Source organism: Ochlerotatus camptorhynchus, unplaced genomic scaffold, assembly GCF_037179485.1.
Source record: "Ochlerotatus camptorhynchus isolate MF236.1 unplaced genomic scaffold, CSIRO-AGI_Acam_v1.1 ptg000082l, whole genome shotgun sequence".
In the NCBI taxonomy this organism is placed as follows: Eukaryota; Metazoa; Arthropoda; class Insecta; order Diptera; family Culicidae; genus Ochlerotatus; species Ochlerotatus camptorhynchus.
Window position 1 is genome coordinate 3,079,600 of NW_027040572.1, and position 21,850 is coordinate 3,101,449.

Below are 21,850 nucleotides of genomic sequence, written 5' to 3' on the forward strand. Positions count from 1 at the left end.
AATCTTCCTCTACATTTAAGATTTTTTTTCATTGGTGTGTGACCTCTGTGGCTCCTTGGGGTCACATCGGAAGGAGGTCGCCTCCGGTGGGGATTGGTAATTGTCGGGCGTTCTAGAGACCTAAAAAATGGACAAAACTTACTTTTATCAATTGGACCTTATTCAGAAAAGATTTTTGTTCTATGTGAACCTCTAAAACCAAAAAAAAAACGATTTAAAAATTTAGAAAAAAATATCTGAAAAAGCAGACATGAAAATTATTTATTGTTAATTTTTTCATGATATTAGTGGTTCACATAGAGTAAAAATCTATTTCCTTTAAGATGCGCCAGGTTTCAAGTCATTTGGATGAGAACTTTTTGAGTTATCTTTCCCGCCAATTTGGAAAACACCGTTTCGAGAAAAACGGATTGTGTAAAAACATGATTTCTGGAACTTACGGTTAATTGGCGATACCTGGGCCATAGATCACTCCTTCCTCGTGCTCGTAGCATTTAAAAAAAAATTAAAGTAAAATATAAAAAAAATCGATAAAAAAAAGTACTTGTATTTCCCCTTAATGGAGATCGTGAGGAGAAAGCAAATGAATTTTAAGAATAATTCCAAGAGTTACTATTTTTTAAGATCTTCGTCGGTAAACCTATCCTAATTAATAGATCTTGTTTAGAAAATTTCCAACTCTTCTTCATTGACTTTAGCTAAATTGATCGGTTGAATAGTTTTAAAAAGCGTTATAATGTCATCAACACGGATCAGATAGGCATTATGTCCGTAGCAATGTAAAGAAGGATTCAAATCCGGCAATTATTTGCCGATTTTGTTTTCATCCAACTGTGGTCCACCCATTCTTTACTAAAGTTTTTGAATTTCGGCTTAGGTACGTTGATATTGACGATGGAACACAGCATTCAAAATCCAATTGTGAGCACAAATTCCATGGATGAATGAAGACCAGTTATTATGACCTGCAAATATTATGTTATTATCTGCACTGGAGTGGGATGGCACTGATGATGTCTGCATATTACAGTCAAAATACGACCGACGATAAATAATTAATTAACAAAGTGGAACTTTGCTCAGTTACGCCTGGTAGATTACCTTTTCGTGGTGCATAATTAGAATTAAGATCTACCACCGTAGCCTAGCCCGAACTACTTCAAACTAGAAGAATATGATTGTTTTTGTAATCAAAGACACATCTACCGTGGACAGCTAATCCAAACACATAAAGCAACCAACGATACAGGCAAAATGGTTGCTACGACTACCATGACAAACTCGCTCTGTAACAAAGCTCGATCCGAGTGGTAGAAGGATAATGATATATTGCTTGCCTGCTTTGTTGTAATATACACGGATGAGGACATAGCTTGATATGAATCGGGAAAAGACATAACAAAAAAATTCCCATTAACACACGTGTATCATCTTCGGCTTTACTTCGTGAAGCAACTTGCCAACAATTTGCTCGTTTCCTTCTACCGCCCCGAATGAGTTGTGTCGCACGGGCTGCTTGTCATGAAAAAGAACGGTGAAGATTACATATATCATTATTGCTTTCCACTTCTGACATAGCGTTTTTATTCGGTTCGTTGATCGCTTGTTATTTTGTCATTTGGAGATATTTTTGATTCCTTGACCGTGGATGATCTTGAAACAAGAAAAAAATAGTTAGGCAGTTGTTTTTCATATGCGTACTATCTCAATACTAATGGAGTAATACGACATGCACTAAACTAAAGACACGGGGTATACCACTATAGATCAAATAACTGGTCAAAGTGTAACTTTCATGTCATTACAATATCAGTTTTACATTCAGCATGAGCATGAGCATGAGCATGAGCATGAGCATGAGCATGATTGACCGCCCACAGTTGCTACTCTGTTATTGCCAGATCAGCTGTAATTACACAAAGAACCAATAGACGATGCTTGGAGCTAGCAATCATCCTCAAGCAACAGACCAAGCTCAAACAAGAGCATTTTATTCCTTTTTTGCTTCAAACCACTCCGTGCACAAAAACAATGCTGATCGCAAATACCCAACAATAGATCAGCGCGGTCGAGTTACACCGACAACAAAAGGAAGCGAGAGCACACCAAGCACCCAAGCAAGAGCCGGAAAACAGCTGCACAAATCTTTCCAAATCAAATCATCGCGCCCGGGACACAAAACCAACAAATTGCGAGCACAGAAAAACTCAACGCTAGCACAAAGACAGGCCGGATAAAAAAAAATAAACAACACGCAGCGGAGCAAAAACACAACTGTTCTCTAATGATACTCAAAGCGCACTCCATACAAAATCAGTTTTAAATTCAGTTTCTAAATTGCAGTTTTCATCCTGGTTTAAATCGAGTATCTACTTAAGAGATGTTCAGTTTGGCTTCCACTAAGCTTATTCGTTTCCTTTCGAATTCGGATACGAATTCAAACTAATGACTCTACTGATATCAAATAGTAAAGATTTATAGCGATGTTTGGTTCATCTAAGAATTAATTACAACTTCCATATTGAACAGGGTAAAATTAAATGCATTTTAAATACTTATACAGTTACTAAAGTGCGTGTTTTTTATTGACCTGTCTATGATTCCGTGGCAGGTTCGTGATTTTCCTGCATAATCATAGATAAGCGCGATAGAGCTCGAATAGGCAGGAGTGTGATAATCGACGGAGATGAGTTCGAGGCGGTGGATGAATTTGTGTACCTCGGATCTTTTGTGAAGTCAGAATACAACTGCAGCAGAGAAAGTTGACGCATTATTGCCGGAATTCGCGCTTACTACGGATTCCATGAGCGCCTGGTATAGTTCTATTCAAGTTTCGAACAACGCGTGCTTAACTAGGACCAACTTTGGCGAAGTATATGAAAACAGAGTATGGTGGAGAATAATGCAAGAACAATGATACTCTATACCCAGTAGGGTGGTTCAAAATATCGATTATGATCATTCTCACAGAATTTGAACACACTTGGTTGTGAAATCATGCAGCACTGGCTCTTTGAAGTTGGTATGAGAATTACGTAAAATCACAATACACACAATCCATGATGAACACTATCCGCAATTAAACGTATTGTAATTTGCTTCTGGCTTTGTATCTGCTTTAGAGTATAGCTCATATTTTGAATTTCGTCGTACTTTAGCATGCAGAATCTGAAAACATAGTCCCCTTTGTTAACCCGGGGGACACTACCTCAACCGACGGACCCTTGTAAGAATATGACAATTTATACTAATTATACTAGTGGAAAAGACTGCACCCATAGATAAGAATCTTCTGTTCAATTTTTCATCTGGACTATACGAATGGTTATTTGGTTGCTAGTGAAAAATTGTCAAAACATGTTTACCTTCAAAATTTATGTATGGACCCAATAATAGGCCGACATTAGGGACATTAACCCTATATGAGGATGAATGATGGACATATTTTGGTCCGACTTAGAACTTCCTGGGACATTGGACTATAATCCTTAATACAGGCGAGGCTACCAATACCAAACTATTTTCCAGCATGGCGCATTTCTACTTTCAATTCCAACAACCGGATATGGGCAGCATATCTTTTATTTAATTAACACCGACCCATGGGACCTACGGCGCGCAATCGGCCAAAAATATGTGCTTGTACCAATTCAAAACCTCCCCACGTTTTTTGTTCGACTATTCCATACATTTCACAGGTTCTTGACCCGTTTTTATAGCTGTCGTCACCGGGTTGTTGTTTCACACGACACTCGACATTGATAACGGTCGTTCGATACTCGATACAGGATCAAAACAACAGCAACAAAAAAGAAGGCCTAGTGCAAATTGGTTTTGCACAAAATCAAAACGAAGCATGGCAAAGGAGCGAAAACGCCATCACAGTTTTGGAAGTATTCCAAGGATCGCTCGGCTTGAAAGGAGAAATTTAATAGGAACAATGCCATGTCAAACTCTAGGAAACGTGATCCATTTCTGTAAGTTGCTTGCTGAGAATGCGAAATCTACACCTTGCTTTTTTTAAGTTGGCGTAGCGTAACTCTGCCCGGTTCAATTCATCATTTACCTATCACTTCTCGTTGCGAAAGTCGTTTGGATGAAATAGAATATCAGCACGCAGCACTTTTTCCCTCACGAAAAGAAAATCCGTCAGATCACGTAGCTTGAAATTTCATACGCATTGCACGCTTATTTTACCGTTTGGGAGGACTCACACAAGAACACTCTTTTTCCGGCAAATCCACTCATCGAGTAGCTTTCTTTGCCTCCGGAAAGAAAACACTCCAGCTTTTCAAGCTTTATCTCTTTACCCTGCTGACCCTTGACCTCTCTGTCTCGAAGCCTGTTCAGCAGACAACTTCAACTGAAGAACACGCATTCTCTCAGCAACCATCGGCAGAGAAGGATGAGGTCAACAGTCTATTGCCCAATTCGCGACATCATAAATGAATGACGCGTGTAGCCTCCCGAGAAGAGCCATCCACTCACAGACACACGCACAACGATTGGTGGCAGAAGACTCCAAAAAATTTGCTGGGACAACAGCACAGCAAACCACCAAGGCTGATGATAATAATGTATCCGACATCGTCACTGCCGCCGACTGGTTCCGTCCGACAGAACACAAAGAAGAGAAGCAATGTATTTATCGGTCCAGCACTGCTGGCTGATGCTGGGAGTATTTTGTTGTTGTTTTTAAACAAACCATTCATTGGCTGTGTAGGTACGTTACGCACACGAGAATGTTAATTGGAAGTGGTCGGTGTGGAGCCGCCATCGGTGAACGATCTGTATGGAGATTGATATTGTCAGAAATCGTTGCCATAGTTCTATGGCGATCACGGTGTCCCTGTGACAGCCTAAAATGTCCATCAATCCTGTGTATTCCAGTCGATACAGTTGGTCATCCTACGTATTCTCTCTCTACGTAAATCATCAATCTCCACGTAAATCACCCAAATCATATCTTACGAAACTATCGCGATTTTAAGATTTTAAGCGATTTTCCCTTGAAGCGTCGATTATCTGAATATGTTTGTGCAACTTCATTAAACTGTAACTTTTTTGGATGTATTCCTAGAAATTTGCGGCCTTCATGAAAGTTGTTCAGAAATTAATGACAAACAGCTTTGTGCAACATTCCTAACTACTATGCATTCACAAACTCATATCGTTCAAACTCTTTGGCACATTAAGGTACACCGGGGCAAGTTGTAACGGTTTTTTTTAAGTTGAACTTTGAGGATCTCTGGAAAAATCATAAAGTAACATCAACCGGATGTTTTTGCAATAAAAGTTTCGTATCAGCGTCTTCTATCATGAAAAAAATATTAAACTATGTATTAATGAGGAATACAAGGGGGTAAATTGAAACACATATATTACATCAGTTTTACGATGAAAATTCTCATATATTTTATCCTGAAGCCTGTCGCTACTGTTGTTTTTACTGCAGAACAGTTTATGCAGCAACATATTACTGTATTCTGTTAAAAACAAGCCTAATGTGCTTTGAAACAGCTTAATAAACCGGTGAATTTAGTTTGATGGCGAAAAATTGATTTTCTATACTCTATGGTAAAATTAATAATTCATTTTTTTAATACTATAGTTCTTTAAAGGCACTCATCCTTTCTTGGATATCCTTAAAACATTATAAAGTGATTTCTTGTACTGAGAATGGGATATCTACCATTTCATCTCATTTCGATTTGCCCCATAAGGTGTAAAAATGTGGGGCAAGTTGAAATGCTTGAAATGTTGAGGATATTTTTTGTAACCGGGTTTTTCTATATCATCACTACAACTAGCCTCCATATGGTTCCCTATAGTGCTTGAAAATGGGTAAACACAGAAAATTTAACATTTTTAAGTCGATTGAATCAATGCGAAAAAATGTGTGTTGTAAATTTAATATAAAATTAAAATAAACAGAGCTAAGGAGCAGGCCAAGCTGTTTGTAACTACCTGATTTGACAGTCATCCCGAGCAAAGTCCAGCATCAAAATGACCGCAAATCGTAATCAAATTTTGATATCAACATCAAACTGAAATCATAATTTGATTTCAGTCTACGCGATTGACAAATTTGATAACAAATTTTGTTTTCACTTTGCTTTGCATTTGGTCTTCTAAATATGTTGTTGCTGTTTTGTTTTCATTGCCTTAGCAGAACATCTAATTGCCCGAGCAAAGTCCAGCATCAAAATGACAGCAAATTGAAATCAAATTTTGATATCAACATCAAACTGAAATCCTAATTTGATATCAGATTATGCAATTGACAAATTTTGTTTTCATTTTGCTGTATATTTGCTCTTCAAAAATATGTTGTTGCGGGTTTGTTTTCATTGCCTTAGCATAACATCAAATTGAATACTTGTTTTGTTATCAACAGGAACAATTGATATCAAATTGAGTTTTTAGTTTGCTCTCACTGATAGCAGAAATAGTTTTCAATGTGATGTCACAGGAAGATTTTTTGCTCTCAAATTTGATATTTTAACCGTTAAAACGACCAAAATGATAGCAACCTGAGTAATCATTATCAGCGACAACACAACATCAAATTTAGTTTTCAATTTGATCTCAGACTTTGCTCGGGATAGGATGCGTTTAAGTTGATATTATACTGTTAAAAATATTCACAGTGATAACTCACTTTCGCATATAGTTACGGCTTCCATTTCAACTTACCCCATATTTCAACTTGCCCCGGTGTAAATTACTGTATTAATTGTCCCATGCTACATCAACAATATCCATCCTTTCCGTGTAACGGAGGCGTTGTTAAAACTATAATTACATTACTAAACAAAAGGCATACATTTATAAATGACCTATTTCAACAAGCCTGATGTTTGTTCTCATTAGTTAACATGGTACAAGAGCTAACACAAAGCATTAGGTATGAGATTTTTAGATTTTTTATTAGTTTTTTAGCAAAGTCTTTTAAAGTTAATGAATATTTTTTACCGTAATTAATTGCATAAAGTGAAATTTTTAGGACCTTAAAGGATCTCTGGCGATTTGAAGAAGTTTTTTTTTTTCATTTTGTTAGGATATATGCATTACTGGTTGTACTACTTGACTGGGACCTGCATTCCAAATATCAAAGGGTTCTGCTAGCCCCTTATCCAAAAAAATACGCCTTTCACTGAAGATTGCTGCACAACAGCATAGCAGGTGTTCAGAGTCTTCCTTTTCTATGCCACTGAATCGACACATATCCTCTTGAAGTTTTCCTATTAATTTCAAGTGATATTTACGTGGATAATGTCCTGTTATCAGACCATTACAGACACTGAGATCCTTCTTTGATAATTCAAGAATTTTGATAGTTATTGAAATGTTCGGAATTATGAACCGTTTCTATTGCCTAGCAATGGAAGTGTTGTTCCAATTGGTCTCCACTTTCATTTTTTTTCCATTTCTTGATCTCCATTTTAAGAGAACAAGCAGAAACTCCACACAATGGTTATGGTCCTATGAATTGTTGAGATGATCCTAGCCTGGCTAACGTGTCGGAGTTTTTCATTCCCTTCAATTCCACAGTGGCCAGGAAACCAATATAGGTTTGCTTGGTTTTTACAGGCCAATTTTTGAAGTGACATTGCACGTTCCAATACGAGTTTTGAATTGCATGTTGCTGATTTTAAAGCATTTAATGCTGCTTGACTATCAGACATAATGCAGATATTCGAATGTTTATAATTTCTGCGCAAGCACATTACAGAGCATTCAAGAATTGCTTGACTTTCTGCTTGGAACACGGTTGACCAGTAACCCTTAGATATTGATATCCTTCTTTGGATCAGTTACCCCTGCTCCCACACGATTGTTCAATCTTGAACCACCTGTATAAAAACAGTTGAACCTGGACTGATGTTTGATCCCCCACTTTCCCAAACATTACGATCAAATTCTGCTGCATTGTATAAACGATCGAAATTATATTTTTCTCCATCCAGTCTTCATTTTTTAATACAAGAGAATCAATATAAAACGTTTTTAGAATACTAAGGTGTCCTGTAAGATCACCATCAACGAAGTAATTTGTTCTTTGAACCCTTAAAGTGCTCCTTTCAGCTTCCAATTGGATGAATTTATGCAACGGAAGCAGATAAAGTAGAGCATCTAGTGCCATACTCGGTGTGCTGTTCATTGCATCAGTTTATTGAGAGAGTAGCAAGTCTTTGCGGTCTCCCCAGCTTCCTCTTTGCTTCTATGATAAACTGATCGGCCTGAAGGATTTAGAAGTAGTTTTATCCTTTTTATTATCCTTCGGAATAAATATAACCTTTACATGACACCAAGTTATCGGAATATAACTTAATCTTAAGCTTGCTCTAAACAAGCCTGTTAGAATGGGTGTTAACGTTCCTTTTCCTTTCTGAAGTAGTACTGGGAAAATTTCGTCCCTATCTGGTGATTTGAAAGGTGCAAAAGAATCGATCGCCCATTCGACTCGTTTTTCTGTAAAAATTCTATTGGTCAGATTACGAGGCAATCTCTAACCCAGTCGATTATTTCATTTTTGTCTGAACTTCCGTCCTGATTTTTTCAGAGCCAGTTTGCGCTGCACGTGTATTTTTGGTCTTCATTTATGCTGGTACTTGAACATGGAAAGTGTGTTTGGAGAGGCTTAAAATCATCCAAACTTTTAACTACAGATTATTTGGGAGTCGATGCGTTGAACTTTTAGCAGGCTTAAATGTTACATGACAGTAATGACCCGATTTTGTCAGCCTCCTCTTTGAAAATTTTCCCTAATGTTCTAAGAAACCCATGCGCTTTTTCAGTGGCCATATTGCACCAAAGTATACCTGTCTGAAATTCAGACAGATTGGTCATATTTTTTTAATGCAAACTGAATTTAAAATTATTCTGAGATAATCCAAATTGAGTTACAATAACAACCTGCTTCAAAATCAATTATGGATTTTCAATATCTTTTATTGTGATTAATTCTAGATAGAGCTAGAATAAGGGCGTAACAGCCTTTGTAAACAATGGTTTCTCTCGTTGATTTCGAGGTATTCAAGGCACGGCTACACGAACCAACTTATCCATCGGGTAGAGGAAGTCTTCCTCTACTCGATGATGATGTCGATTTGCCAGCGAGAGCTATGACTTTAGAGAAATCATAGAGAGAAGCCATTGTTTACTACAAAAGCTGTTACGCCCTAATTCCAGCTCTATCTAGAATTAATTATGTTGGCATTTTTAAGCGTTTTCAGACTATTCTATCATGAAATTTCGGATTGGCTTTCTAAAGTCAGTTTGGATAGTTCATTTGGACTATCTTGGACCATTTTTGGCGTTTCAATATTAGTATGAGATTTTTAGTTTTCAAGATAATTACAAGAGTTGTCATTTAGAGCAGCGTTTCTCAATCTATGCAGAATGCAGAATTCATCGGATTTTAAAATAATATAATTTCAGTGTTTACGAGATTATTTTGAGGGTATTCTAATCTATTCTAAAAATCTATTTTTGCTATTTGAGGCCTTTTTCGCGATTTAGAGCTTTTTTTTAATCCATTCCGGCGTTGAAAGTAGGTCTCAAGTCGTTTTTTCACAACGTTATGAGGTGGTTTTCTAATTAATTGCATTTATTGGACTGTTTTGGCGTTTCAATCCGCCGAAACGCAATGTCTTTATTGGCGTTTTAAATCCATTTAGGAGTTTTAGAAATCATTATGGTCTTAAAACATTTGCATTTAATAATATTGGTCGGTCACGAGCAAGCGGATACAAACTTTCAGTCACAACGTATGAAGCTCCAGTTCTTATTCGTTTGAAAGTATATTCAGAATTTTCGAAAAAATTTTTAAATACATGGGGTAAGTGTGCCAGTTACGTTTTGATGAGACAACGAAACCCCACCCCAAATTAAATGGAAGCTAACATTTTTTTGCTGTTTTATTTAAGCATTCCGCTAACAACCCAATTTCATCACTTCATTTAATTTTCGGAGTTTATTTGTGGGAAAATAACAATTTTCGTGATGCAAGACTTGGAGAAAACAATAATTTAAATGTGAGATTTTGAAAAGAAAAAAGTCCAAGATAACAGATTTGAAAAAAATCATACTTCTGGGTCGTGGAGTTGTAATTGTTATAATTGGTAGGTTCTGAGACTTGGGAGCATTTTAAGGGTTATAACAAATTACAGAACAATCTATAAAATCTTGCGGACAAATTTTAAGTAAAAATTAAAAGTATTCAAAGTGTTGATTTCAAACAAATATTGAGGAGGATTCCCACATAATTTCCGAAGGAAGAAGTGAGAAGCAGAATCCCAGAATTCGTCTGACATGAAGTCCTTAGAAATTGTTAGATGAATTTGGAGGGATTTCTGTGCAGAAAAATGCAAGTTCTAAATTAAACACTTAGGTAATTTTAGAAAAAAATCAAAAGGAGTTTTGAAACAAAAAAACTTTAAGAAAAATTTCTACGTGATTCTGAGGAGATTTGTATGGGAATCGTAAGGAAAATGACATATGAATTTAAAGAAGGATTCCAAAAGAATTATGATGAGAATTCAACAAGAAACAGAGTTCTAAGAGTGTTCCGGGGATAATTTCAACCCTAGTGCGAAGAATTAATTGCCAAAAAATTGCTGAAAAATTAGAAAGAAATTCTTTAAAATACTCCAAGGGGTTTCTTAATAAAATTTCAAAAGAATTCTGCTGCTTTGAACAGAAAATTTTAAGAATTTCAAAGGAATCAAAGGCTCCGAATTGGTTTAAGGCAATTCTAAGAATGAAATCCTTCAAATTCTTAGAAAGGGTTTCAAGAAAAGTTCAAAAAGAATTCAACGGTAATTATTACGTGGAGTGTTTTCTGGTTAATTTCAGAAGAATTCCATGATTATTCAGAGCAGAATTAGTTAATTCTGAGCTTCATATCATGAGCATTCTGAAGAACAAAAAATTAAAAACCCGGAAAAGAATGGTTCAGTTTCGGTTTTACAAATATTTGTTTCAAAAGTCCAGCATCTTCAATATTTTCTTTTAATATCCATGCACTTTACATCTGAAATTGAAACTACAAAAATCAATTTGAAATATTGCTGAGTGATTAAATTCTAAAAACAATAGGACGGGAAAGATAAAAAAAAATTTGCAGCAAATAAAGTAAGACATTCATTTGGTAAAGAATCACTCTGTTTAAATGGTTTATTCTGAAATTCTGGTGTAAAAATTTGTTCCATGGCATGGTTAATTTATTTTTCCCGGTTCACTCTTCGAATTTCCCGGTTTTTCCCGGTTTTTCCGGTTACTTTTCAAATTCCCGGATATTTCCTGCTATTACCGGTTCTCCCGGTTCGCTGGCCACCCTGTAAATTGTACTACGAAACAATGAATTATCGGCTCTGTAAAGCTAACGCGATTGAGCCTTTCAAATAAAAGACCTAGATAAAACAATTTGGCCTTAGAGGTACGCAAATAACACCGTGAAAATTTAGCTCCAATTTCAGTAAAGCCCTGTGGCCAAAAACTGGAGCACTAGTGCCATAACTCTGACCCTTACCCTACTTACTGTATTTATTTGACTATCATCTAGATTTAGAAGATTTACATGAAGGCTATGGTGGTGGTGTGAATGAGTAATTTTGAAATTTTGAAAACGCTGAAAACTGGGTTTGTTTAAAGAAAAAACAACCCATCTCAAAGAATCTTATATCAAATATTTTGATGTGAAAGGTAATTTTACCGATGATTTTTTTTATCAAACTCTCCACTTTTCCCTTGGTTTTCAAGAATATTCTGATCGAGTTATCACCCTATTAATAATCATGAAAATGGCCCACTCCATTAGCTCAATCGGTAAAGGCGCAGCTATAAAGCAAGACCATGCTGGAGGCGGCTGAGTTCAATTCACGGCTCGGTGTAGAAACTTTTCCGAGTTGAAATTTTCATACAATTGTACTAATGCAAAAATGGCACTAGCTTAGCTCTCAATTAACTGTGGAAGTGCTCAAAGAATACTAAGTTGAGGGCCGGCGTAACGTCCCAGTAGGGATGTAATAACACCAACGAAGGAAATGGCCTAAACACCGGAAAAAACCACCTCTAACCTTGAACATTACTTAACAATGCACAAATCAAGCTGAACATTGACAGATTCTCTTCATCGACTTTCTCTTTGTATTCCCAAGGCCATGTGAAGACATTCCCAGGTATTTTCAGCAAAAATAAGCTTTTATCTAGCATCTAATGCGACAAACACAACAAGAAACTGTTATGTTACTTAGGACCTAATGCAATGTTCAGCTTGAAATGGTCATGCAAATTAATTTCAATCAAGTCGAACCAGCTATAAAGAGCTATATATAAACCCAATTTCAGATTCTACCCTCACCGATTTGCATATAACATTGCATAATTGTTCGTTATGGGCAATCATAATTCAAAATTATGCTGAAATTCGACCATTTTGGTCGAATTTCAGCAAATAATAGTACAAAACCGTCAAAAATGCGTCTGAGAGAAAGTTGAAGGAAAATATAAATATCGGTCAAAGTTGTTGGAAATAGAAAAAACTGCTCCCAATTTAAAAAAAAATAATATTTCCAATAAAAAACAAATTGACAGATTTTGTTTTTAATAATTTTTAATGCTTATTAAAAATTATAACTTTTGTTGAAAACAGCGAAATGCGATCAACAGCACTAGAATAGCCTTAATAACTCTAAAAAGGCCTTAAGGATGATGTTAATTGAAAATAAGTGTTATGGGTATTTCAATGCTAGTTTAACTTGCGTTCTTTGATATCTAGAACAGATACTAACTTAGAAGTATAATTTTCAACATTTTTAATTTGATGTAAATGTCGGTTTCAGCACCCCTTTACTATTTTTGGCAACACAAATTTAAGCGTTAATTTGACTGCATTACCCCATCACAATACTTAGCTGAATGTATTCAAACGATTATCTAGTCTATCAGCTTCAAACTGATTACAAACAATTGTGCAATCCTGTTAGGCCAGATTTTTATTTAAATGAAATATACACATGTATACCACCATTTTGAACAATTTTACCTGGTGTCTCAATTTTCGGCAGATGCTTCCAAAAATTTACTATTTTGTGATCCTAAAATTGAGCATATTTGTAGTTCTTTGGCGAACGTTTCAGCTCAATTGATCATAAGTTAACAAAGTTACATCATGTCAAAGTTGACCAGTTTGTATGAAAATCGGTATGCGCTGCTATTTTATCGAACAAAACTGTATATGTATGTTTAAATACATTTAAATTATGCATAAAACCGAATGCGCTTGAGTCAAAGAGGTCGCTAGGTTAAATAGGTCATAGCTAAGGCAGCAGAAATTTTCCTGGATTTTGATTTTTCTGTATCAAAAAGCTTCAAAAAGAATGGTTTTAACAACCCTTATAATTAACTCAGAACACAGAATTTATTTGTAATGTTCTTAATAATTTCCTGAGGATCATTCTCCTTAGCTCTTTTTAGAATTTCCGTATAAGAAACATGCAATTCTCTCTGCAGAACAATCCGAAAATTTCTTGAAATTCAGAGATTTTGGAGATATTTATCGAATTTTTAATGATTTTCCGAAGAATTCGCTGAACCTTCCTTTCTCGATTGAATTCTCCTTAAATTTATCATTAAATTCACGTCTGAAAACTGAGGGTTATCTTGGAGTTCTCTTCTGAATTCTTCTAAAAGTTCACTTGGAATTCTCGTCACGATTCCCTAGAAATTCTTCTCCGAATTCCCTGGCATTCGTCTCGGAATTCATAGGAAATTGCTCCTGAATTAGATAAGAAATAAGAACTATCCATAACATTCAATAGCATCAAAGTTCTTCTTGGAATTTCCTAGGAACACGCATCACAACTCTCTTTGAATTCTGCTCAACACTTATTTGGAAACTTCATTAGAATTGGACCTGAAATCTTCTTCACATTCGCCTAGAATTCTCCTAAGAGAAACTTCAAAATTCTACTCAAAACTCTTCTTTAATTTCACCTGGAGCTCTTCTCACAATCACTTTGGAATTCTTCTCACAATTTCCTTGGAGATTACACTGCCATTCCAGAGCAAAACGATATAGCGGCTCTTAGAATTTCATAAACATTGGTAGTTTTGTTCCTTATCGCATGTTTTATTTTGTCATTAGGGTGACCATTTCCATGAGTGGTCCAAAAAATCAGTTTTCTTTTCCAAAAATAATATTTTTTTAAACTTTTGAACCACTGGGCCGATTTCAAAGATAAAAATATCAAATGAGAGATAATTTAAAAAAATATATAACGAACAATGCATAGGGTACTAAGTAACATTGACAGATTCTCTTCGTCGACTTTCTCTTTGCATCCTCACGGTTATTTTAAGACATTCTTCGATGCAATCGGGGTAAATATTTACATTATTTGACTAATCTCGCGTCACTTTTCAAATAGACCAATGTAACAAATGTAAACAAATCGAGTTAAGCGATACAAACTATTGCTCTTCTATCATTGTATGTGATACAAAAACATCCATCCAAATTTACTTTCATTTATTTAAGATAATCATTGATCAAAAATTGTCCAATGTACAATTTGAAATGATGGGTACATGATTGTTACTTCGGTCATTCGGACTGCCTAACATGATTGGTGCTCATTTTCCAAAGGCGGGGCCAATCTAAAGTTAGGTACTGTACTCTGAAATCTGTGAAAGGGAATCTAGTATCATGTAGACGTCCAATGTAACACTCATAGATTATGTCATTGAGGAAAATCGTCCAATGTAACATGTCCGATGTACACCTCGACTTGTCAAAACGTCCTATGTGGTTTTTTCTATGTTGTAGCATGAAATTCAAAGTAAAATTGTAATTTTACCTTTTCTTTTGAATTTTCAACGTTATTATACAGTGACTGCATTAAAAATAGTATTGCAAATTGTATTGTTTTTAAACAGTTAAAATAATAATCTGTCGAACTTCAACTTAGGTTTTCTCAAAATGGTGAATATGTTACATTGGTCTATTTGAAAAGTGACGCGAGAAATCTCTTTTCTTCATTCAAATCGTTTTTCAATAATCAAACGTCAGGATTACCTGGGTGTTGTCAAATAAGATAAATATTTCCATTGCTTGCATCAAAGAATTCCCAGCTATTTTCAGCACACAGATCGATGAAAGAAGCTATTATCTATCTTCTAATACGACAAGAAACGGGTTGGTACCCAAGTTATTACTTAGGACCTAATGCATTGTTCAGCTTGAAATGTCACAGGCAAATGATCTGTATAATTGTGACAAATTAGACTAATTTGTCATTTTCACATGACGGTCATCAAATTTGACAGTCAGTCCTTGAAAAGTCAATATCGTATCAACACAAGAATAAGACAGTCCACAGTTAATTTCCTTGCATGATAAAGCTACCAAGCATAAATTGATGCTAACTATTTAGAGCTAGATTCCGCATTCGAACATCGATCGAAAAGTTGTAGATCACCTGTTTTAAATACCATGGAAAGAAAAGGGCTCAATATGATGTATGAAGTATTCTAGTCACGTAACCCTCCACAGCATTCAAGCCTATTTAATACTGATCTATTCAAAATTATACCGATAAAAAGACAAGCCTGCCCAAAGCTTCATCGTTCCTTCGATCTTTTTACTTTTTCCTCATTTAATGAACCGCAGCATCCCACCAGTTCGATCGAAAAAAGACGATGATGATGATGCGCTAATAAAGTAGAGAAAAAAAACATACAGCATCAACAGAAATTCCCTCCCAAAGAAGCAAAGCAAGGAAGCGCGAAGAATACAAACAAAATCCAACCCGAAAGGTAACTATTTTCGGAGTAAAAACTTGTTTTTGACATTCTTCTCCTCGTTCCTCCTCTTCTCTTGCGCGTTTTGCTTCTTTTGCTGCATGACTCCACTTACAACTCGTTCGTTTTGTTTCAATTCGTCTGTCCGTCTGTTTTGTGATCGTAGTCGTTCGTACAACTTAGTGCTATAGTATAGTGGAGGTAGATAATCATGACACTTACACATGCTTATATTCGGCTCCATCGGCAATCTGACTGGCTGCAATGTTGTTTCTTTCGGCTGCTTCAACTCCTCTACTCCCGTGTGTGTGCGAGTGTATATTTATCGATAGCCTCACTACCACTCCATTCCACAATCCGACTCGAAGTGCACCTTCTTCTTGTCGACAACTCCAACAATAATTCAGCTGCTGTCGATCAGTGCTGCTTCCACTGCACTGTGGTTGATGAATGAAGCACCTTCTCCAGCATTATCACTATTTTCTAATTGATACCTGCAGCACACTTGGCCCAGAACTCAGATGGGCTCTTGCACACATATGGGAGACTTCATTTACAAAACTCCAATTTCTTCTGTCGAAATTCAAACTTTTTTCACATTCTTCCACTCTCCATCATTTGATCTCTCGCTTCATTCTTCCATACTTTGACAGCAAATCTTCCATAAATTTTAAGATGATTTTTCCTCTCCCATCACATTCACCGTTTTCTCTTCGGTTCTTCTCCTGTCTGCTGCCCCACACTTTGCCCGACGTTCTTAGTATATACTTCACTTAGCATTCTCTTTTCTTCCTGATTCTTCTCCAGTAGCACCACTACTGCTTCTTCAGTATTTCTGCCTCCAAAAACTTCACTTCTGCTGCCACCACTCCTTTTTCGCTCTCTCACCCAGAGCCATCATTTCGATACACATTTTTCTGCCTTCAATTTCTTCTGATGATGACGGCGATGTATACAAACATCTATTCACGACCATTTACTGCCATCATTCTTCTTGGCCTCTTGGCCTCCTCCAGCTCTTCGATATCGTTTCCTAATTCACACCATCCCGCGAGTAACACTTCCACTAAACACTGACTGGTGTGATAATTTTACCAAAATATGGAAATTGCAGTTGTGGATAAAGAAAGACTGCGGAGCTTTTTTTTCTGCGTTGGACACACACTCTTCTCACTCTCCGCCACTCTCTTTCCAAATCGGTTGGGAGCAAACCACCCCTTCTTCATACACACCTCTTCCACAGCAGCTTCCTTTGGTGGCTGAACCCGAGACGCACAGAATGGAACTAGTATCCTCCACCCTTTACCCTGTAGTACCAGCACCTTAACATATAGGGGGCGGGGAGGGGTGGGGGTCAACGCTACGATACTCAACACGAAACGATTGAATACGGTCTACCAACCAACTTCTTCTCCACTATCCCGTATGTGTACGACGTACGAGCGACGGCTGACGACTGACACCACTACAGCGCTAACGGAGTTTCATTCCCTATCATGAGTATCGCCGTCTGCGATTCTTTCCGACACAAGCCGAAACCCAGTGCAAGCTGAACACGATCGTTCAGCGACGAACTGTCAGAGTCAGTCCGACTGTCACTGTCAGCTAAACTGTGGCTTATTCATTTCACTCGGTTATGGTTATGAATGAATAATGTGATTGCGGGAAGTTTTGAATGAAACAATCGTCAATCAATGTTAGTTATAAACGCCAGGACAATAAAATATGCATTTACTATCTAAGAAGCTGAAAACATGAGAAAATAACATGAGAATACAGTCACTGTTGTATGAAAATTGAAATACTTGCATTGGGTGGCATTTTGTTTCCTACTTTAGCCACTGGCGCTTGAGTAGATGAGGAGATCATACTATAGATGCTCATGCGATAGATGTGCGGATATGTACCAAATATCCATACGATTTGACGGTCCGTTTCGATACCGTGAGTGGAAGTGACATTGGGCCAAACAAATTCGTTCGCTACCTTACAATATTTACATTTGAGTAAGGAAAACATGTGAATATATTCATCAATGATATTTTTACGACTGTCATGGAAATGGTTGATTGGAATTAATTTCTTATTTTACTAAAATTTTAAAAAATATATATATATATATATCAATGTAAAACCTAATGGGGAAGTGACATTGGGCCTAAACATAAATTTGGTTGAAATAGGGAAAATGGATGTAATGTCGGCCTAAATGCCCCTAATTTGGGCCCATACATAAATTCAGCAATCGACTAAATTTTCAATAGTGACCAAACATATCCATTAGTACCGTCCCAATGACGCGTTTATCTAGATACAATTGATAAATAGCAGATTTTTAGCGATTAGAGCCATTTCCCCTATCTTAGAATATGAAAATGTTTCGTAGCTTAGCTGTTTATGATCACAATGTACTTCAAATGTATGGCTAAAGATTACGTGGACCCTTTGTCTATCCACATAAAAGTGTGATCAAACTTTTTTTTTTACTGTGAACGTTTTTAAAAACGTGTTTTTGCTACTATTGATAACACTTAACTTACCAGCACTATTCAAATAAAACAACTCAAGACCAACAATTGAAAAGGCCTCAACTCCATTTTGTAAACAAACCTTGAAGGGCCATTTTGTGGCGAACCGAAGTCCACCAACGCAAACCAACAAAATGAACAGGTAGGGGAAATTCTCTTCTATCCGTTTTTTTTTATGTTTGCGAATGTAGGTTTCGGTTCGCGAGAAAATGACCTTATACGGTTTGATTACAAAATGTAGTTGAGGCCTTTTCAATTGTTGGTCTTGAACTGGTAAATGTCATCTACACTTTACTCCAAGAGTTCAACAAACATATTCTAGTCTTCATTTTCTGTGTATTCAAGATCAAGCTCAGTACCATGTCGTGGCTAAGCGACGCATATGGTTTTCCCTTTCCCGATAACTCCCGTTCATCGTTCAGACCAGCATCTCTCTCGTTGCTAGACGCGTATTGTACCGCAGGGCTTCGGCAAATAAATGGCATTCCGAATGCAAACAACCGTTTGCTCGATCTGTGCTTTGTCAGTGAAGAATTGGGACAAAGTTGTTCTGTGTTCATGCTCCGGCACCGCTCATCAAAAACTCCAGGCATCATTCTCCTCTACTGTTGACGCTTGGGGTCAAACCTGAGAATCCATTTCTGGACTACGCCGAAAACGTCTACTACGAATTTTTCAAAGCAGACTTTGAGGGAATGAATATCTTTCTCGCTAGTGTGGACTGGAATGCAACACTTGGTAACGGGGATGCGAATTTTGCAGCTTCGACCATCTGTAGTATCCTGCTTTACGCTATCGATCGGTTCGTGCCAAAAAAACTTTAGTCGTAAGCCTGACAAACCCGCTTGGTCGAACTCCGAACTCAAACGTTTGAAATGCCTGAAAAGGGCCGCTCTGAGGAAACATAGTAAACATCACACAGATTCTACGAAAGCAAATTACGAACGCGCAAACAAAGACTACAAATGCCTCAATATTAGCTTATACAATGCCCATCAGTCTCAATTGCAGAGTCGTCTCAAAGCGAATCCTAAGAATTTCTGGCGCTATGTGAACGAGCAACGGAAAAAACGGGATTGCTTTCTAGTATGACCGACGGCGTTTTTTATGCTTGTCGGGTGTTTTCATCATTGCGACCATTTTTCTGATCTATTGTGATATATTTCCGTTTTTTTTAGATATATCCAGATGCCGTATCATTCCTCGTCGAACGTTCGACAGAGCAAGTTTGCTTACGCTACTCTCCCGCCGCCGCAAAAGTGTTTTTCGGAAAAAAGTGGATTTTTTTTCTCTCCCCGATCGGAGTTTTTTTTTACACCTTCAGGTGTGCAGTGCCACAGGCGGACATAAACGTTCCCCGGAGGAAGCAACCATCTCAGCCGAGTCTGAAGATTGGATTGTCCAACGGTAAAACTATCAACCACCACCTAGACATCGCATCATACGGCATCAAAAGGTCATCACCCGTATACACCGTACAACGAAGCAGCAGAACTGCAGATACGGTCTATCCAGACCGGACGGTGCCCTTTGTGCTAAGCCACGTGCTGCAACAATAGAGCGATCATCTCTGCTTCATCGCACAGTGGAGTTTGTAAACGCGCCATCCCGGCATATAGAGATAAGTTAATTTTTATCTCAGCCTAATTAATTTTTTTTTTTTTTTTTTTTTTTTGTAAATAATTTTTTTTTTGTTTGGTTTTTGATTTGCTAATATTAAGTAATCCCCCTGCAGCGTTGAATTTCCTTTCTTACAAATTATTAATTTTATTATTATTCATTATCTTATTTAGTTTTTTTTTGCACATATTTTATTTTATTTTTATTTTTTTAACACTGAGCAATTCACTCACAGTGTTGACTTCCTTTTCTTGTTGTTTCCTTTCCAATTTCAATCCATATATTTGAAATTTGTGGAAAATATAAACATTTAATAACTAAGATTGCAACCAATTCCGTTGCGGTGGTATCTTAAGTCACCGCAATGGATGATACAAATAAAGGCGGGGGTCTGTCGCTTGACATCTCTGATGATGAGTCAATAAAGTCTCCCTCATTTGAAAAGCTTGATAGCTCTGAGGAAATGGATACCCTCGAAGAGCACCTTGATCAAACCACCAGCAAGAACACTGGAGCCTATCCAAAAGTGAAATCTCTACCACAGCCCCCTTCTCCTCCATCGCCGCCTTGTCCACCATCGCCACCTTGTCCTTATGTGCCCCCTACTCCACTCCTTCCCCCGAAAATATCAGCGACCCCCCGCCACAAGGCTTACCCTGATGACTCGAAAGGTCCGTGGGTTGTTTTCTTCCGGCCCAAACAAAAACCTTTGAATATTTCTCGGATTTCGAAGGATCTGACAAAACATTTTTCGGCCGTAACCGATATCTTTAAGGTGACGCCAAACAAACTGCGCGTTACCGTTGATAACCTGAAACAGGCAAACCGAATTGTTGCCTGTGAGCTTTTTTCGATCGAATATCGAGTCTACGTCCCCAGTTGTGACGTAGAAATTGAAGGAGTGGTCACCGATTCGAGTCTGACTTGTGAGGATTTCCTGCAAGTCGAATCTTTCGGCATTTTCAAAAACCGTGCCCTTCCGAAAGTCAAAATACTGGACTGCATTCAACTGCAGTCAGTGTCGCACATAGGCACAAACAAAAAGTATACCCTCTCAGATTCGTTTCGTGTGACCTTTTCAGGATCGGCATTACCTGACTACGTCACAATTGGGAAGGTTCGACTACCTGTACGCTTGTTTGTACCGAGGGTAATGAATTGCTTGAAATGCAAACAACTAGGTCACACCGCGGACTTTTGTTCCAACAAACCGCGGTGCGATCAATGTGGGGAGGAGCATACGGAGGGTCCTTGTCATGCTACACCAATATGCGTTTACTGTAAGGATGCTCCGCATGCTCTGAGTGATTGCCCGAAGTACAAACAGCAGGGAGAAAAACTAAAGCGGTCCTTGCAAGCTCGCTCTAAGCGCTCGTTAGCAGAAATTTTGAAAACGACCGCTTCATCTTCCCAAACCACCCCAAAAAGCAACAACACATTCCACCTCCTGCCAGATGATGATCAGGGCTCTGACTCAGAGGTTGGTGAGAGTAGTCCTTTTGTCTTTAACGGCAACACGAGGAAGCGGTCCAAAACAAACGTCACCCAAAAACCTCGTAAGGCCTCTCGTACGGACTCTCAACCTACCTTGACAAATTTAAGAGGTAGCGGAAATGTAGCAAAACCCCCACCACCGGGATTTCAAGTTTGTAATTTTAACAAAGACTTTCCGCCACTTCCGGGATCATCTAAAACCCCAGATATCCCAGTTTTTCAGCCAGAAAATCAGCTAAATAACCAGCAAGAACATGATGCCATGTTCACGTTTTCTGGAATTGTGGAGAGCATCTTCAATATATTCAACGTCTCTGACTCAACTAGGAACATTATTAATTTAGTGCTTCCATTTGTGAAAACTCTTTTGAAGCAACTAGCTTCTAGGTGGTCCTTCCTTG

At 37.5% G+C, this 21,850-nt stretch overlaps 2 protein-coding genes across 7 annotated transcripts in view; one reads left to right on the forward strand and one right to left on the reverse strand.

The window, feature by feature from the left end:
• The window catches only part of LOC135698113 (phosphatase and actin regulator 4B-like), a 540,677-nt gene that overhangs the window by 503,857 nt on the left and 14,970 nt on the right, over positions 1–21,850 (reverse strand). Inside the window, exon 1 of one of the 6 annotated variants that reach the window (XM_065217983.1) lies at positions 16,032–17,251. The exons of the other annotated variants lie outside the window; for them this stretch is intronic. The gene's annotated coding sequence lies outside the window, so the exon portion shown is untranslated. Of the gene's footprint in view, positions 1–16,031; positions 17,252–21,850 lie in introns of those variants that run through there. 6 annotated transcript variants of the gene reach the window in all.
• The window catches only part of Uev1A (Ubiquitin-conjugating enzyme variant 1A), a 142,044-nt gene that overhangs the window by 68,124 nt on the left and 52,070 nt on the right, over positions 1–21,850 (forward strand). The window lies entirely within an intron of this gene.